This window comes from Nomascus leucogenys, chromosome 4 (assembly GCF_006542625.1).
Source record: "Nomascus leucogenys isolate Asia chromosome 4, Asia_NLE_v1, whole genome shotgun sequence".
Taxonomy (NCBI): domain Eukaryota; kingdom Metazoa; phylum Chordata; class Mammalia; order Primates; family Hylobatidae; genus Nomascus; species Nomascus leucogenys.
In genome coordinates, this window is record NC_044384.1 from 62,967,265 (window position 1) to 62,985,405 (window position 18,141).

The window sequence follows — 18,141 nt, forward strand, 5'->3', positions numbered from 1 at the left end:
AAGAGAAAAGGAACCCTGGCAATTCACAAGACAACTCAGCAACATTGCATCTGCTCCTAGGGCAGGTAACAAATTCCAGTTTTAAATTTTGCTCTAAACAGTTAAGGAGATAATCAAGTCAGCTTGGGATTGGGTTGTGCACAGGAAGGCTGCAAAAAGATTACAAAATAGCCTCCCCCTGGCAGAAATGTAAAAAAGCCATTCCATGATTTTTTTTTTTTTCAGTTCTGCCAACGATTTATCTTCAGAAGACAAGCAGATGAGGAGACAAAACCTACTGATGTGGGTACCCAAGCAGGAACCCCCCTCTTGCACCGGCGACTCACGTGGGAAGAAGGTAGGAAATCAACAGCATAGGGGAAAGAAAAGGAAAAGGAGTTTGGAAACAAGATAAGACAGGCTTCTTTTGAATAATGGAGAGGACTCTTAGAAAAAAGAAAAGAAACAGAATAAATTTTTATTCACTGATTCCATTTCAGCGCAGCAAATTCTCATTGGCTTTAATCAATTGCTTTCTTACAGAGTTTTGTCCATATGTATGTGACAAAATCAGCGGTCATTTAATGACAGACTTAGAATGTGTGCTGAGAATGAAACCATTGAGATTTCCTTGTCTTTTCTCTTTTCAGTAAAAATCAGGAAGGGGAGAAAGGGAGGTGGTGAGGGTGGGGCAAGGAGAGCAGTATTTTATAAAAGTGACAATACGTTTTGCATTTGAATTATTATTTATTTTCCCTGATGGAGTTTCAAGTGGGTTATTGCAAGGAAAGGAAAAACTGGAAATTAACCAAACGTGGTCCAGGCTGGGGATGATGAGTTTAGCAGGGGCTTTAATGGGACCTCCTAAGCGATTCAGGAGAGAATGAATCTCTCATAGTTTCCCTTCTCATGGGATCACTGACTAAGCTTCCCCAAATCAGGCGCAGCAACAAAATCAGGGTGCAGCATCTTTTAAGTGGGCTTAAGACCCACTTAAAAGCTTATCATAGCGAGATGTTGAGAAGATAAAGTTTTAGTTTTTTATAGAGCAGAAAAGATATATGAGATGAGGAATAAAAGGTTCTATCTAAAAGCCTGACGTGTGTAAGACTTTCCCTCCACTGTTGCTTTCCCTCTGGTTTGGTAAGAATGTGGTGAGTGAAGTAAAAAGATAAGGAGAGAAGAACCCACAGAGACCCCCTCGAAGTGTAAAACTCTGTTTATTAAGAGTGAGAACGTTCAGTGGCCTGTGACCCTCCCTTTCCTAGGCCACCTTCCCCAGTGCTTGGCTCTTCCCTGCCTTGCACCAGGTGATCCAGGCAAGGCCCTGGCTGGGGGTGCCGAGGGTGGGGGAGACAGCTCTGGGTCCTTCTGTGCCACTTCCTCCCTGTGCTTGGGTTTCAGCAGCAATCTGCCCCTCTGCGATGGCAGCCTGTCCACAGCTCTAGTGCCCATAGGCTTGGGGACCCCGTTCCTTCCCCTCATCTGACTCTTCAGGCCTAGAGTGGCGAGGGCTTCCCACTGTGCTTATCTTTGGGTACCTCGGCCTCTCTGGCTGTATTTTCTTAACCCTGCTCCCTGCTCTGTAAACAGACCTTTCTCTAAATTCACCTCAGCCCTGTTAATGAGATTCTCTTTCATGGGATTCTGACTGATAGAGTGGGGCCAAAAATATCTCAAACCTGATAGAAGCTGAGAGGAGCTGAAATTTCGAGTTGCAGAAACCTGGATGCTTGCCACTATATAGAGGACAGCAAACCATTTATTATTTATACAGTTTCAGGCAAATAGGCTATAGAAATTCCAGGTACAAAAGATCTGAAGAGATGACTAAACACCAACTAGGATTAACTATATTAATCATGGACTTTTAAAATCACCAGAACCACCTTCTGCTAAATTATAAAGTCCAAAAAGACTTCAAGAATTTTCCAAAACTAAATAATGTCAACTCTCTAGAATGATTTATTCAAATTTAAGTAGGCCAGACTCACAATTTGGAGCACAGCTCTTTAATACATATAGATGCTAATTTTCTAAAAGAGAAAGAAAAATAGATTTGTTACTTGACTATTAGAAAATTCATTGCATATTTAAAAAGCAAGAGAACTTAGCTGTCTGCCTGTTCTGAGTCTGAGGTATAAATTACCTCATTATACATTAAGTATCTATAGATTATGCTCAATACTTTTTGCAAAATGTAGCATAAAGTCACTACTCATGCCCTTAAAATAGACAACAACAATGTAATTTTAGAAGATGTTAATAAGTTTTCCTAGCTTTTGATTTTTTTTTTAAGCTTTGGCCTTATCCTTTTTTTAGGTAGTGGCTGGCATTATGGATTAATTACTTAATACACCTTTGTTGCCTTAGAATTCACTGAGCTGAAATGGAGTGAGAGCTAAGATGCTCTCAGAATATTCTTAAAATGACTGTGCTGCCTGGGTGAGTAGAAGAAAATAAAAGGAATGGTGGATACAAGTGAAGGTTAAAATGAAGTAGGAACTAAATATTATACTGGCATTTGGGGTTAGCGTTTATGAATTGTTACTTTCTGGCAATGCTCTACTCTTTTGTATCTTCGTTGGGACAGAAAATTCCGTAAGAAAGACCTTTCCAGGAAGAGCTTGTCCCTAAGATTATAGGCTCAGGGTTTGAACAAAGCGTCTCTTCCAAGACCTTGTGAATAATATGCATATAGTCCACATAACTTCACAAAGTAAAGTTAAACGAATGCATTCTGTTCTTGCTATTAAACCCCATTTATCGCACTAGCTGCTGGTGATTTGAGCGCTCCTTTCCAAGCCTCTTGAGAGTTCTGCTCTAACAACACTGCCCCCTAGTGTTCTCTCGCTTTGGTGCAACGTGAGTAAAAAAAAAACACCAAGATTTACTTTACTGTATTCATCAGTGTTTTGCTATAGAGAATGTAAGATATCTTTCTGTAAATTATTTAGATATTTAATCTTATTTATTTATCCCAATAAGATATTAAAGCATGCTAAGCTGGAATGATTTTTTTTCATAAATGGGTAGAAGCAAAAGTAAAAGTTTAGATACTATTAAATAATTCCTGATCTAATAAACGGAGACAAATTACCTAATATTTTTGAGCACCTATTATGTTAGGCATGTAAGAAATACTGTATTAAAAGTGAAGTCTAAGTAAGCCTAATTCAATACTTAACTTTTAAAGTTAGAGACATTTTAAATATATTTATTAATTTGATCTCAAATTTGGGGAAAACAGTAAAGATGGAAGAGAGAAAAGGGAGAATTGTTAAATTTTACATATCTAAGTGGCTTCGTATCATGTTTTAATTGAAAAATATTTTAAACAAGTCAATTCTGATAAGATGTAGAAATTCTACTTGCAGCTTTAGGACAAAGTGAATTAAAAACAAAGGCTTTCTACTTGAAATGTGGCCAGTGTGACTGAGAAATGGAGTTTCTAAATTTTCATTTCATTTTAATTAATTTCACTGATTTAAATTTTAAAACTGATAGATACTCAATTCAGTCATTGAAAACTTTTAGGTAACTTAGGTATCTGAATCTATTTTTTTCAAATGTAAATTTTAAGATATCTACTTAGGTTAAATATTCCTAATAAAAATATAGCATTTGAATTGCATATGCTATAAGTGAAAAATATACATTTCAAATGTTTAGTACAAAGCCAAAAGAATGTAATATTTCTCATTAATAATTGTTATATTTAGTACATGTTGAAATTTATATTTAGATATATTATGTCAAACAAAATATATTATTAAAATTAATTATATTGGTAAAAAAAGGCTATCTAATAGTATAGAAGTCATAACTATGTATTCCTCTATCTGAATAAACTGAGAGAATCAAGTTTTCCGATTATTAAAGATTGAAAAATTGAAAATATATCTGTTTTCCATAGTGCAGTTCACATACCACTGGTGATAAATTACTTTAGCCAATGCAAATATATAGGCTTTTTATTGATATGCATTATTTGAGCAATAGTGAAAATGAAACTGAGATATGAAATCTATGATTTTGCAGATATTGATGTTTAGGACTACATTACACATTAATTACAGTGCTCATGTTTATAAATTTTTAGTTACTTTGACTCCACCATTAAATTGGATTAGAAATATAAGTTGCAGAGTTTTCTAAAGCCTGGGTTTTACTGTTTCTATTCTTCTGGTGTCATTTAACATGTTCCTCTGTCCAGTGTATTCCCTGTAAGCTGTAGTTAGAATTAAGAACAGAACCATACAATAGAAATATGAGCCACAAATATAATTTAAAAATTTAAAATGCACATTTAAAAAAAGAAAAAATTAAAATTAAAATTAATTTTAATAATATAATTTTATTTAACCCAATATGTCAAAAATATTATGTATGTAGTCAATATTAAAAATTATTGAGATAATTTACATCTTTTTTTCATATTAAGTTCTTGCTATCTGGTGTGTATTTTACGTGTACAGAACATCTCAATTTGGCCTATCCACATTTCAAATGCTCAGTAGCCACATGGGACTAGTACTGAATTCAGTAGACCCAGGGACATCATCAGATTGAGGTTCAATTTTTGGCCAAAATACCCCATAGGTGGTGGTGTGTACCTCCATACAGAAGCATAAGTCTGGTGGCTTTTTTGTGATGTTGGCAGTCATTGATTACCATTGTCTACACCCAATAATTCATTAAAGGTTGCAAAACGGCAATACTAGAATTTTAAAATTCCTTCTTCATTTATTAGATGGAATACTTTTATCAAGAGAAACATCTCATCAACTACTTGGTTACTTGGAATAATATGCATAGGGAAGTTAGAAAAAATGTTTGATCTCTTCCTTTTATTTGCCAGTTTTTAAAATAATGATTTTGGTTTCCTTGCATTTTGCAAGGATGATCAATAATATTTTATTTTAGCAGTATCATTAGGAATTCATGAATGTTAATATTTTATGTGTTTCAGTTCATTACAGAGTTAACTTAATTGCAGAGTTCTGATATCACCAAAGCAGTTTATGATATTCCAGGTCCGTCTTGTACACTTCCTTCCACAGACCTGTAATCAGCTATTTCTTCAGGGAGCCTTTGATTCCTTTTAGTGGAAAATGGTATGTAGAGAACATTATCTGTGTGTGAAGGGTTGAGCACGTTCTGTCTTTTCAGAGAACAAAGCTAGAAAACATGTATTTTAATAAAATAATATTCATCATGAATTCATGATAATGTTTCCTATTCAAATTCAAGTAGAGGACTTTTTTTACAGTGTCCTTTTCCCTGTCAAATTTCAAATTTCATTGACATGAATATAGTTATTCATTTGCTGTATTCATAATACACATATGCAACAGTCTCGAATAAATATAAGACTACCACTAGCAAAATGATTACAAAAATCAGCTTAAGATTCTTTGCAGTTGTTTTTGTCATTATGATAACATTCTGCTAAAACAGTCAAATTACTGTGCTTTACACTCACTAGGAATAGTCCCTTTGGTGCTGTTCTGCCACCTACTGGACAGACAGGCTCAATAGTCTTATTTTACTTTTGATGTTCAGGAATCACTTCATTTTAAATGTAATTTTGCTTTATAATAATGCAAAGTTTCACATGACTCTAAAGTCAAATTTACAAAACAAGTCTAGTTTTTCTCCCTGTCTCCTCAATCTTATTTCCTTCCTCTACCTTTAAATATTTTATTTTTAAATGCTGTGATTTATATGTCCATTAGTATATATTTGTATATAATTTGTATACAAATTATACAAAATTGATATATATTTGTATTTTTTTATCCAGTCTCCTTTATTAGATAATTGGTAGCATACTATACAGACTTTTCTCCACCTGAAAGAAACATATATATTACTATTAAAAGTTTATATGTATATAACCTGGATTGTTGGATTTTGCTTTGTTAGGTAATCTGGAAATCTTTTTATAAATGTAAATTTAATCAGTAAATTTACTTTTAGGATCCAAATGCTTGGCATCACTTTTGTCACATTTGTTACATGTATTTCCATCCATACAAGCATGCAAATGTATTCACATCTATACACCCGTGACTACCTCTATCTTTATTGCCTTACATTTCTACTCTTTTCCTATGTGGTCAATATCAAGGCTGCTCCATGAACTGTTTGCTACCAAGCTATGATGACTTGTGAATAGAAAGCAACAACAACAACAACAAGACACATTTAGAAACATTTAAGGTAATTTGATATTGCCACTAAATTCAAGCACATGATTTTGTATATTATAAGTGTCGCTTACAAATTATTGGAGAAAAAAAGTGGCCCTTCACTACAGAGTCTGAGAAACACTTGCCTACATTATTTGCTTGTGCACATGTGTTCTCTCTCTCTCACTATCTTTTTGTTTTGTGTTTTCTTTTTGAGACAGGGTCTCACTCTGTCATCTAGGCTAAAGTGCAGTGGCGCCATCATAGCTCATTGCAACCTCAAACTTCTGGGCTCAAGGGATTGTCCCGCCTCAGCCTCCTCAACAGCTGAGACTACAGGAACATGCCACTGTGCCTGGCTAATTTAAAATTTTTTTTGTAGGGAATAGGGTTCTCACTTTGTTGCCCAGGCTGGTCTTGAACTCCTGAGTTCAAGCAATCCTCCCACCTCGGCCTCCTACAGGGCTGGGATTACAAGTGTGAACCAGTGCACCCAGCCTCTTTTTGTATTTAGAAATGTTTGTGCTATTTTGTTCTGAGCCCTTTTTATTAACATCTTCATATAATCTATAATTTTATTAATATCTGTAAATAATACCTTTAGTCCCATTTTTACTTTTCTCCCCATCCTACTATGAATAAAATTGAAATTAGCTAATAACCCCTTCTTCACCTTCTCCCCTGTTCCCTGGTGTCTGTTTTCAACGGATATGTTTTTATTCTCCATTGATATCCTTGAGGCAATCACAGAGCTTATTCTACTTTTTATATTCTCTTTCCAATGTATGCCCCTCCTCATTTTTTGACAGTTAATTGTATATAGAGCAAATGGCCATCACATTTTATACTCTCTCCCTTGTAAACTACAGGCATTATGAGTTATACAAAAAAATGTCTACTTAATGCTCACCGCCAGTTCTATTGTCAACGTTTCTTTAGTCATATTGGTTTTCTGAGGCTTGGTCTCCATAAATTCCCCAGGAAAGGCTCATAGGAATATTACTCCCTGAGTTCTTGTGTGTTTATTAAGAATTGTGACCATGGTATTTAAAGATCAATGTTGCTGGGTATAAAATCTTTAGCTCACATCTGCTTTCCTTAATATTTCTTAACTATTTTATACCATTGTCTTCTGGCATAAAGTATTGCTGTCAGAAAGTCTGATGACAACCTGATTTTCTTTCTCTTATAAGGGATATTGACCTTTTAACTAGTGCCAAAAAAAGAACTCTTTTTTTCTTTTTATTTAAAGGTCAATAGTTTTAGTAGACTATGTTTATATGTAGCCCATTCTGGGCCAATTTCACCAGGTACGTCCTTTCAAATGTTGGGCAAGTGTATTTTTATGTCAGAAAAGTAGTCTTTGAATTATAATTGATAATATTTGTTCTTTCATTACATTGATTTTCCTTTTCAGGAACTTCTATTATATGTTCTTTTGTTCTCCTATTCCTATTTTCTATGCCTTTTTCATATATATGTTTTAAATCTTTTTCTTTTACAAATATTCATTCTTTCCTTTTCTGTTTTTCTTAAGGAACTTTCTGTGGTGTTCATTCACTATTTTGTTTCTTTTAGTCTAGTCTAAAATTTTGGAATAAGTTTTTCCTTCAACTCTAATATTTTTCTATTTCTATAAACTCCTTTCAAGTCTTTGTTTTTTCGAATTAGCTTCTTTTTGAGTTCTTAAAATTCTGGGTTATGCTGTTCTTTAAAAGCTTCTATCTTTTTTTTCAGCTTGATTTAAAATATTAGGCTAAATTTTCTTCTGTTTTGTTTGCATATCTTTCTGGCATGCTTTTATTGTCTGCAGAGACATTACATTCCTCAATTCATTTTTCTTTATGATAGATTCGATGGCCATTTTTTTCTTTATTAATGTTTAAGTGAGATGAGTTTTCTTGTACTCTTAGAAGAGTGAACCAGGATAGCTTCCTAGCTCTAGAGATGTAGAGCTGCCTTTTCTGTTATTTTCGGATGTGTATATGTATCCGCTATCTGTTGGCTCTTTGCTCCCCCCTCCACTTGTATCTGCGTCTTCTTTATTTTGCCTCCTTTGCTCCTATCGTCTATTTCCTGCTCAATTTGGATTCTATTCCAGTAGTTTCTCTTCAATGTGGGGTTTTGCTGTGGAGGAGATGGCTATTTAGGGTCCCTTTAGGGTCCATGGGGCACAGGCTCCTCCAGCACAAGCTGGTTCTCTTGTGTTCACCCACAAGTTGGAGGCAGCAGGACTCTAGGGGTTTCAGTTGCCCTTCCCAGAGTGGCCCACCAAGCCTTACAGTGGGTACTTGTGAACTGTTTCTGTTTCTCTGCCTCTTGGGGCCATCAGAAGTCCCTTTGTCCTCTTTTTATTTCCTCTGACGTGTTAAAGACACTGTACAGGTCTTAATCTCACCAGTAGTTTATTCCAAACCGCACATATTTGGAGGTTTATAGGGATGTTTTTTCCCGCTGCTTTATTGGAGATGTTATCTGGGAGGTTTTGCTTTTGTTATCTTAGTTGCTCTGTTTCCATGGGGTGATTTGGAGAGGTGGAAAAATTATGCCACCTTGCCACCACTTTCCTAATTACTTTAAGCAACCAAACTTTTAGTCTACTTCTGTTGTACTTTGTTAGTAAGCATCTACCTGCCTGTCTATGTTAACAGGTTTTCTGATGCACTATACAGTTGACCTTTGAAGAACACAGGTTTGAACTGCATGGATCCACTTACAAGTAGATTTTCTTCTGCCTCTCCCCGGCTGCTGCCACCCTGAGACAGCAAGACCAGACCCATCTCTTCTTCCTCCTCAGCCTACTCAACGTGAGGATATGGATAAAGACCTTTATGATGACCCACTCCACTCCCAGTTAATGAAATATATTTCCTCTTGCTTATTATTTTCCTAATAACACTTTTTTCCTCTAGCTTACTTTATGATAAGAATACAATATGTAATACATATTACATATAACATACATCATATGTGTTCAACGACGATGTTATCAGTAAGGCTTCCAGTCAATAATAGATTATTAGTAGTTTAGTTTCTGGAGAGTCAAAAATTAAACACAGAATTGTGACCCTTTGGGGTTGGTTCCCCTAATCTCCACATTATTCCAGGGTCAACTATTGTTTAATCAGCATGGTCATATTGACGTCCATGCATGTTGTTAATACTTGAGCCCTCAATAGAGAATATGTCCATAGTTCAGGGATCTATGATGTCTTTCTACACTGCCAGGTCTCTATCTCTCTCTCCCCTTCCCAGTCTGTGAAAAGTCTCTGCGTGTCTCTTTGTTGCCACTGTCTTGAGTGTTCTGGATGCTGATACAAGGCCAATTGAAAGTGGATTGTCCATCTGAAGTGCTCCTGTGTGATTACTAGGCCACGCGACAGTCACAAACATCTCTCCTTCCTTTCCTCCCCTAACAGGCTTTGAGCCCTGATTCTTCGTCAGGGTGGTAGAGGATAAGTCTTAGAGAACCACGACTCCTGTGGGAACATATTAAAATGATGGGGGAATATACTGGGAGGAAACAATAGTCTGATAAATGCTTCCCAGTTGGTTCTAATAGACCTCCTCAGGACTGTAGTTGGATCCTCTGCTCTTGGTAGAGACAGGGAGGGTGCCATGGAATCGGCCATGGGTCCAGATCACCTGGGCATCCTCAGGCACAGGACTCGGAAGTGACTGACTGAGATTTAAGGGATAGGAGAAAAGAGAGAAAAGAAGGCAGGAGCCCAAAGATGTAATTTCTTTTTGGACCCATCTTCTTTTTCAGGTGCTTAATATCATTGTTTTTTTTTTTTGAAAGGTAACAGATTTATCTTGAAAGCATTTGTAGTTATTCCTGCTTAATGTCTAGCTAAGAAATTCTTTCACCTCTAAACAGAAAACAAAGTATTTCATTTTACAGGTAGAGACAAAAGGTATTGAATGGGAAAGTTTGAAAGAGGTGGCATTTGGGGTGAAAGTGTCTCCATCAAAGAAAAACTGATGACATCAGATCTGTGGCTGTTTTAATAGAGGGAGAGAATACAGGAAGGCAGAGGGGCTGGGCTGGGAAGGGGATGTAAGAGATAGGGAGCAGCAAGTGGATGCTGGACATGGCCATAAACTGCTAATTTCATAAGTATATTTATCTTCACTTGTGCACAGAAAAATAAAGGCACTGTGTGGGTGTATTAATGCTCTATATGAATGCCAGAACCGGTACAGCCTCAGGCTCTAAGGAAGGAAGATGGTCAGGTATTTGGTAAGATGATTTGAAGACAGAGAAGTATCAAAGAACTGATGGTCTGACTTGAGTCCTGGTGTATGATGTAAGAGCTTAGCAGATTATAATATTCAGGATAATTTCTGAGAAATCCACAGAAGCTACAGTGTCCAGGGCACATTAGTAACTGAGGGTCATATAATTAAACAAATAATTCTTATAGATGGTTCATTTGTAAGTTAGTAGACATTTCTGCTATAAGCAAAAATACTGTCATTTTGACTTCAGAGAAATAGACAACTTTATATTTCTGAGGCACTTATGTTTTCTCTATTGTGGATGATGCATCTTCCATTACTAACGAAGGATCATAGGAATTGAGGTAATTGAAACATAGTTCTCCTCTCTATGGTATTAATAGTTTTCCCAATGATTGTTTTTCTTTTCCTGTTTCCTGGATATGACAGAGCGCATGATATAAGTACCTAATCGCTCAGGGAACAGCTACACCCGAGGCCCTCTGCCTTCCTCCTGCTCTCCCAGGGAGTCCCGTCTCCCCGCTTCCCTTCCGAATTAACCTGTTCTTTACCTGAATGTTAACATTATTCAGCCCCTTTCCCCATTCAAGGTTAGTGTTCCATTTTTAGCCCTGAAATACACATGAGTTAGATTACTAGACTATTCACTGATCAATAATGTGAAAAAAACAAAAAAGAGAAACTATGAGTCAGAAGAGGAAAAATAGTGAGTCATCAAACAGAGGGCGTCTCTAGTCTATTAATTTCAACTGCACAGTCTATAATAACCAGTGTGTGAGAGTTTCAGCCTTCATCCAAATAACGTATGTGAAACCACAAAGGAATTCAAGCTGCAGACAACAAGGCACATTTAAGAGGTTACAATGTTAGTGTTGAGCTTGGGGACATAGAATAGAGCATTGATTTCTGATAAATTATTGTGCATTGACATTTTCGGCATGGGCATTTCTTTCTATATTATGATTCCATAAAAAAAGTCAGTTTGGGCCCATTAATTGCCTCAGAGGGAAGGGTGTGTGTGTGTGTGTATGTGTGTGTTAGGTGGAATGTGCTGGATTCGGGAGGCGTAGTGGGATGTTGGCATTTTACTTTGAAGTTTAGATGTACATGCCCAATAACGTTAGCCTTTTATATTTTAATTTAGGATATCTGGGCTCCACGCTTCCCTTACTGCTTCCCAATCATGACTTACTGTTCTTAGCGCCGTTGTCATTCAATCAGGAATTCTCTTGAGCAGACCCGCTAGTGGCATTCAGTGGATCCCAGAATAGATTTAGCCTGTTGGGAGCATAATGCATGTTTTAGTCTCCTGGTCACATACAAATGAAATAGGAGGGGGTGACAAAATATAGGAATTTAGGAGGGCCCTATGACTTGACCTTCTTTTGCACATTAGACAGACTTCTCAGATGCTTGAATCTTCAAATTATTATGTCTAATTACTTAAACTGAAAAGGTCTAAGACTGAATTCACTTTTTTTCTCTAAACATTTTTCCTTTCAAATTTCTTTGTTGTGTTTTTGTGATTCTCTATTCCCCAGCTGCCCAGTTTTCCAAATTTTTAAAATATATTTACCCAGTTCAATTATTTATTCAACAAGTATCTATTCTGTTGGCATGTTGTGTGAGTCATGTACTGGGTACTCTGGGATGGAGAGATAGGTTAGTGCCCACCCTTGGGAGTTCACGATTTAGCAGGTCCCTTTCTGCATCCTCTCCCTCCCGTCAAGTGCACCTGTGTCTTTAGTTTCTTCCTTCCCATCCCTATTGCAGCTGCTCTGATAGGAGCCTTCTCCATCACACCTGGCCCACAGCAATCAAGTGCTCCATAGTCTCAGGGAGCCTAAAAGCTACAGCTTCAAAATCCAGTTTCTCACTCTCTAACCTCTTCCAGTAGTTCTCAACCTTGGTTCTGCATCAAATGCATTGGTAATTTTTTTTTTTAATCTGTCTGTTTTTGACACAGATGCCTAGGAACCCTTTTGTAGAGGGCTTGGTTCATATGTAATCTCTAAATGGTGATTTCCTTGGGCTTCCAGACAAGAGACAATTGTTCATTCCTCTGAGTGTCTAGTTCTTTGTACTTCACTTTTACTGATTACATTGGTATTCCTGTGCCACTCAGTCCATTCCACTAGAATATGACAACACTGAGGCCAAGAAATGCTACCCTACTCAGCTTTCTGTAAGTATTAGTTCCTTTTACCCCATCTTTAATGCCTAATGATGGACAGTAAGTTCTTGCTACATCTTCATTTTATCGAGTATTCTTCTCTTGCCATTTTGATTACAGGGAAAATAGCAGCCATGGGAGCCTAGCAAAGCCCCTGCATCCTGTTTGTCTTCTAGGGCCAGGGCAGGGCTAAATTGTATTTGAAAGAACAGAAAATGAGTTGTTCCCATTTTCTCTTAGAAAAAGTCCAAGAAGCACTTGAAATTCCAGCATTCTCTTCTCTCTGTGGGAAGAACCATTTCATTTCTCATTTCTTCATTAATACTCTCTTTTCCTTGTCCCCAAGAAAACTACCACTCTATTCTCACCAACCAGTATAAATTTGTTTGTTTCTTGATAAGAACAGAGGTCACTCTAAGAGGGCTACTCTAGCTGTTGAATTTTTGCAGTCACAGTTGGAGGAGTGTTAATCATAGTTATCACAAGCAGCCTAACTTATCAACCCTTTTGAGTTATGTGTCCCTGGAAAAATTAGTGCCTCTGTTCCCCACCCAATCCCTGGCTTTTTTTTTTTTTTTTTTTTGAGACAGGGTATTGCTCTGTTGCCCAGGCTGTAGTGCAGTGGCATGATCACAGCTCACTGCATCCTTGACCCCCAGGGTTCAAGTGATCCTTCTACCTCACCCTCTCAAATAGCTGAGACTACAGGGACTTACCACCATACCTGGCTAATTTTTAAAATTTTTCTGTAGATGCAAGTTCTCACTCTGTTCCCCAGCTTGATGTTGCACTCCTGGCCTCAAGTTATCCTCCTACCCTGGCCTACTAAAGTGCTGGGATTACAGGTGTGAGCCACTGCACCCAGACACTTCATGGAACAATGCAGTGTTCTATGAAGTGCAATGTTTAACTGAGTAAGAAACATACAGTAATTGTATAGAAATAGGGCTGTAGTGAGGAGTGAATGGGATAACAAGGTTAAAACTATCAATGTAGCACCTGGCCCATGCTAAGCACTCAGTACAAGAATAACCCTGGTAACACATATTATCTTCATCATAGTCAGATACTTCAAAAAGACTCCCTGGGAATAATTATGGTCTTTGGAGCCTAAGGCAGAGGCAGGGCTTCTTGCTCCTGGGGCAGCACCAGGAGGTGCTGACTGGAAGGTTGAAAGGTCAAGGACTGAAGAGTGGCTGAAGAGTGAGTGACCTTTAAGGGAGCATTTGGGTTCCAACCCCCACATTTCTCCTCGTGCTGTTTTGTTACTTCCTTAAAATCATTTCATTGCTGGCTGAGTGCGGTGGCTCACACCTGTAATCCTAGCACTTTGCGAGGCAGAGGTTGGCAGATCACCTGAGGTCAGAAGTTCAAGACCAGCCTGGCCAACATGACAAAACCCCATCTCTACTAAAAAATACAAAAATTAGCCGGGCGTGGTGGCGGGTGCCTGTAATCCCAGCTACTCAGGAGGCTGAGGCAGGAGAATCACTTGAACCTGGGAGGCAGAGTTTGCAGTGAGCCGAGATTGCATCACTGCACTCCAGCCTGGGCGACAGAACAAGGCTCTGTCTCAAACAAACAAACAAACAAAAAAGCATTTCACTGCTATGAGGAATCAGAATAAAACCCTAAAATTTTCTCAAAAGGGAAAATGTGTGTGTGTGTGTGTGTGTGTGTATTGGCTTGCTATTCGGTCATGCCGTGGTGACTTATCTCAAGGATTTATAAACACTTATTGTGCAAACACTGTGGATCCTAGTCAGCATTCACTCAGGAATTCAACCTGTCTGTATTTTTAGGTTATCTTGAGTTTTCTTTCTATTATTTTGCATGTAAGAGTGGTTCCCCTTTTTGCAGCTTCTTTTTCTGTCAATGGCAAGCTAAAAACTCACATTTGGAAAATATGACTATTCATTTGCTTAATTATCACATAAACTATTTTTTAAAACTGGAATCAGTCACTAACAAATCCTGCTGGGCTGTTTCCTCTGTCTGGACTCCTCACCCACTGGGATTTTTCCACTGAACTTTATAACACAGAGTAGCCCCCATTTATCCATGGGGGATACATTCCAAGACCCTCAGTGGATGCCTGATGCCCCAAACAGAACCAAACCCTATAAATAAATAAATAAATACACACACACACACACACACACTCACACACACATATACACCAAGTAACAACAAAGTTATTATGTCCAGCTCTTCTGTAAAATAAACATCAACTTGTCATCCCTTTGTAAAATTGCACATCTAGTTATATTTTTTCAGGTATAGTTAAACAAAAAATACCCATTTTCGCAAGGTATTTGTATGCCATATAGTTACTATCTTTGAATCCAAGCAGGAAGGCTTAGCAAAGTCTCTGTACACAAAGCTGTCGTGTCTTGTATCAGGCTACAATTTTTTTTTAAGTCAAATTTCCCAAAGACAGGTACAGCAGTTGGATATAAATGGCTTCTGAAGATATATCATATCTGTCCAAAAATGAAAATCATTTTTCATGCCTAGCAATTTTGAACTTTCCAAATTGCTCTGTGAAAGTGTTTTATTCTCATACAATGAAAGGCAGAAAAACCAAAACCAGTGACGGGGAAAAAAATAACAACTCCTATACAACTACCATATGCTTTTGATTCAGGTAGTTCAGTGCTCAATATGTTGCTTTTTTGTATTCATTTTTACTTTTCTGACTTTTGAACCAATGCACAAAATGGGAACTGGATTATTCAAAGGTAGAAGAAGAAGAAGAAACGCTGATGATGATGAAGCCTTGCTACACGACGTGGGAAGAGAATGACAGCCACCGAGTCTCTCTCTCTTTTTTTTTTTGAAAAGAAGTCTCGTTCTGTCGCCCAGGCTGGAGTGCAGTGGCGCATTCTCGTCTCACTGCAAGCTCCGCCTTCCGGGTTCACGCCATTCTCCTACCTCAGCCTTTCTAGTAGCTGGGACTACAAGGCGCCTGCCACCATGCCCGGCTAATTTTTTTTTGTATTTTTAGTAGAGACGGGGTTTCACCGTGTTAGCCAGGATGGTCTCGATCTCCTGACCTCGTGATCCACCCGCCTCAGCCTTCCAAAGTGCTGGGATTACAGGTGTGAGCCACTGTGCCCGGCCGCCACCGAGTCTCTTTAGGCTCCACTTGTGCTCCAGGCTCCTCTTGACTTCTGACCCCGTCTGCAAATGAGTGGATGCAGATCATCAGGTCGCTGCTTTCCTGTCTGGCATCACTAATCTTGTATGAATAGCATTAACTACAGAAAGCATTCATTGAGATCCATGTTTCCTATTGTACTGCAGCCGACACTGGGACAACCACCACAGCAGCAGCAAACATTGCCTCGCTGTTACACATTTGTTTATTCAATCGCTTCCTCATTCACTTAACCAGCAATATTGTTGAATGTGCCTGGTACTCTCCTAGGTATTGGAGATAGAGAGGAGCAAGAAGGTGGGGTGCTTTCCCTCAATGAACTTAAAGTCTCCTGGAGGACACAGATCATAACATGCCCATGGCAGGATAGGGTTCTCTTCCTCCTTTGTTCCTTTATTTCCTTCCTCTCCTCACTCTATTGGAAGTAGAAAATTTTTGCATAATAACAAATGGAAGTTATGCCATGAGTGGGATTCATGTTCCCATGGTAGAGATGGGTTTGTTTAGCAGTTTTTTTCAAGCTGAAGAATGACAGCGTCCACCACCCTCCCAGGAATAGGAACCTTTAGGTGAATGAGTCTTCTCACTGGACCAAGGGAACAGTAGCAGGATGGAGCTGGATCATGCATGGATAGGGAGGTTGAGGAGAAGAGAAAAGCTCCAAAAGTTAGAAGGATTCTTAGACTCCTATATCTGGCTGACTTTCTAAAGACTGAAGATGTAAAGAGGGCAAGTCATGATCTGCACTACTTACAAGATCATGCAAGTTCTGTTCTAGAACGTGAGCGTATCTGTGATCCACAAGGCGCACAATTGCCTTGTTTTCTTGTAACAGACTCTACCACAGAACATGATGCAGGGTTACATACCATTTCTCTAAATATTCCATTGAGATGAAAGTTTGTAATCAGATGATTCTTAATCTGATTTTACTTTGATTGCTACATAGTTTAGTGTAGTGTTTGCTTAGAAGCCGACACAGTAAAATAAAAGTAAAATCAGATTAAGAATCATCAGGGTTACTGGGTGTGGTGGCTCACGGCTGTAATCCCAGCACTTTGGGAGGCCAAGGCAGGAGGATCACTAGAGCGTATGAGTTCAAGACCAGTCTCAACAACATGAGAAGACTCTGTCTCTACAAAAAAATATTAAAAAATTAGCCGGGTGTGGTGGCACAAGCCTGTGGTCCAGCTACTTGGGAGGCTGAGGTTGGGGGAATGCTTGAGCCTGAGAGGTAAAGGCTGCAGTGAGCCATGATCATGTCACTGCACTCCAGCCTGAGTGACAGTGAGACTCTGTCTAAAAATAAATAAATAAAATTTAAAAAGATAAAGAATCATGAGAAAGAAGCATTTGAGGCAACAAAAAGCACAGGAATCATACAACTGTGTGGAATGTATACTTTTTTGCTTTCAACTTTATTTATCAAATTTTCAATGCTATTGGTCCTTTCAGAGGTTGCTCCTTAGCTCCTCTATTCTCATAAGAATGGAGGTGGGGATGCTACTACTTCAATATCCACATCTTTTTCCTGTCCCTTATTCTCATTAATGAATTACCTTATTCATCAAATGTCTGCTGAGCACCTATTTATCATAGGCCCTTGACTAGTCATCGGAAACACAGGATGAAAAAAAAAAAAAAATCTCTCCGGCCAGGCACAGTGGCTCACACCTGTAATCCCAGCACTTTGGGAGGCAGAGGCGAGTGGATCACCTGAGGTCAGAAGTTTGAGACCAGCCTGACCAACATGGTGAAATCCTATCTCTACTAAAAATACAAAAATTAGCCAGTCGTGATGATGTGCCCCTGTAATCCCAGCTACTTGGGAGGCTGAGGCAGGAGAACCACTTGAACCCGGGAGGTGGAGGTTGTAGTGAGCCGAGATCGCGTCATTGCACTCTAGCCTGGGAGACAGAGCAAGATTCCGTCTCAAAAAAAAAAAAAAAAAAAAAAAAATCCTTGCCTGCCATCAGATGCTCTCTGTCTAGTTGTAAAGAGGTCGTGAGCATGGTGACCCCACTTTTATAAATGCCACCAGAAGGGAGAGGGCATGGGAGAGAAAAGGCTCAAAGGGGGTGCAGCCAGGCTTTATTGAAGTGAGAGAAGCCTTCCCAGAAGACTTGATGTAGGTAAAAGGCTGTTTAGAAACTTTCTGGATTGTCAAGGGGATATGCATATTTCAGACAGAGCAATAGTACCTACAGGGGCAGCAATAAATGAAATAGCCAATAGTTTGAGATGGATAGAGTACAGAATGTGGCAGTGGAGAGGGTGCTGATAACAGTCCTCTGGGCCGGGCATGGTGGCTCATGTCTGTAATCCCAGCACTTTGGGAGGCTGAGGCAGGAGGGTTGCTTGAGCTCAGGAGTTCAAGACCAGCCCGGGCAACA

The 18,141-nt window shown here is 38.6% G+C and overlaps 1 protein-coding gene and 1 long non-coding RNA gene across 4 annotated transcripts in view; one reads left to right on the forward strand and one right to left on the reverse strand.

The window, feature by feature from the left end:
* DLGAP1 (DLG associated protein 1) overlaps positions 1-18,141 on the reverse strand; it is a 988,253-nt gene that overhangs the window by 515,552 nt on the left and 454,560 nt on the right. For all 3 annotated transcript variants that reach the window (XM_030810696.1, XM_030810698.1, XM_030810695.1), the window contains exon 4: positions 11,608-11,693. The gene's annotated coding sequence lies outside the window, so the exon portion shown is untranslated. The remainder of the gene's footprint in view (positions 1-11,607; positions 11,694-18,141) is intronic.
* LOC115834752 lies at positions 4,398-8,863 on the forward strand. Its single transcript, XR_004029655.1, has 3 exons — positions 4,398-5,096; positions 6,113-6,204; positions 8,825-8,863. It is a non-coding gene; the product is annotated as an uncharacterized LOC115834752 (long non-coding RNA).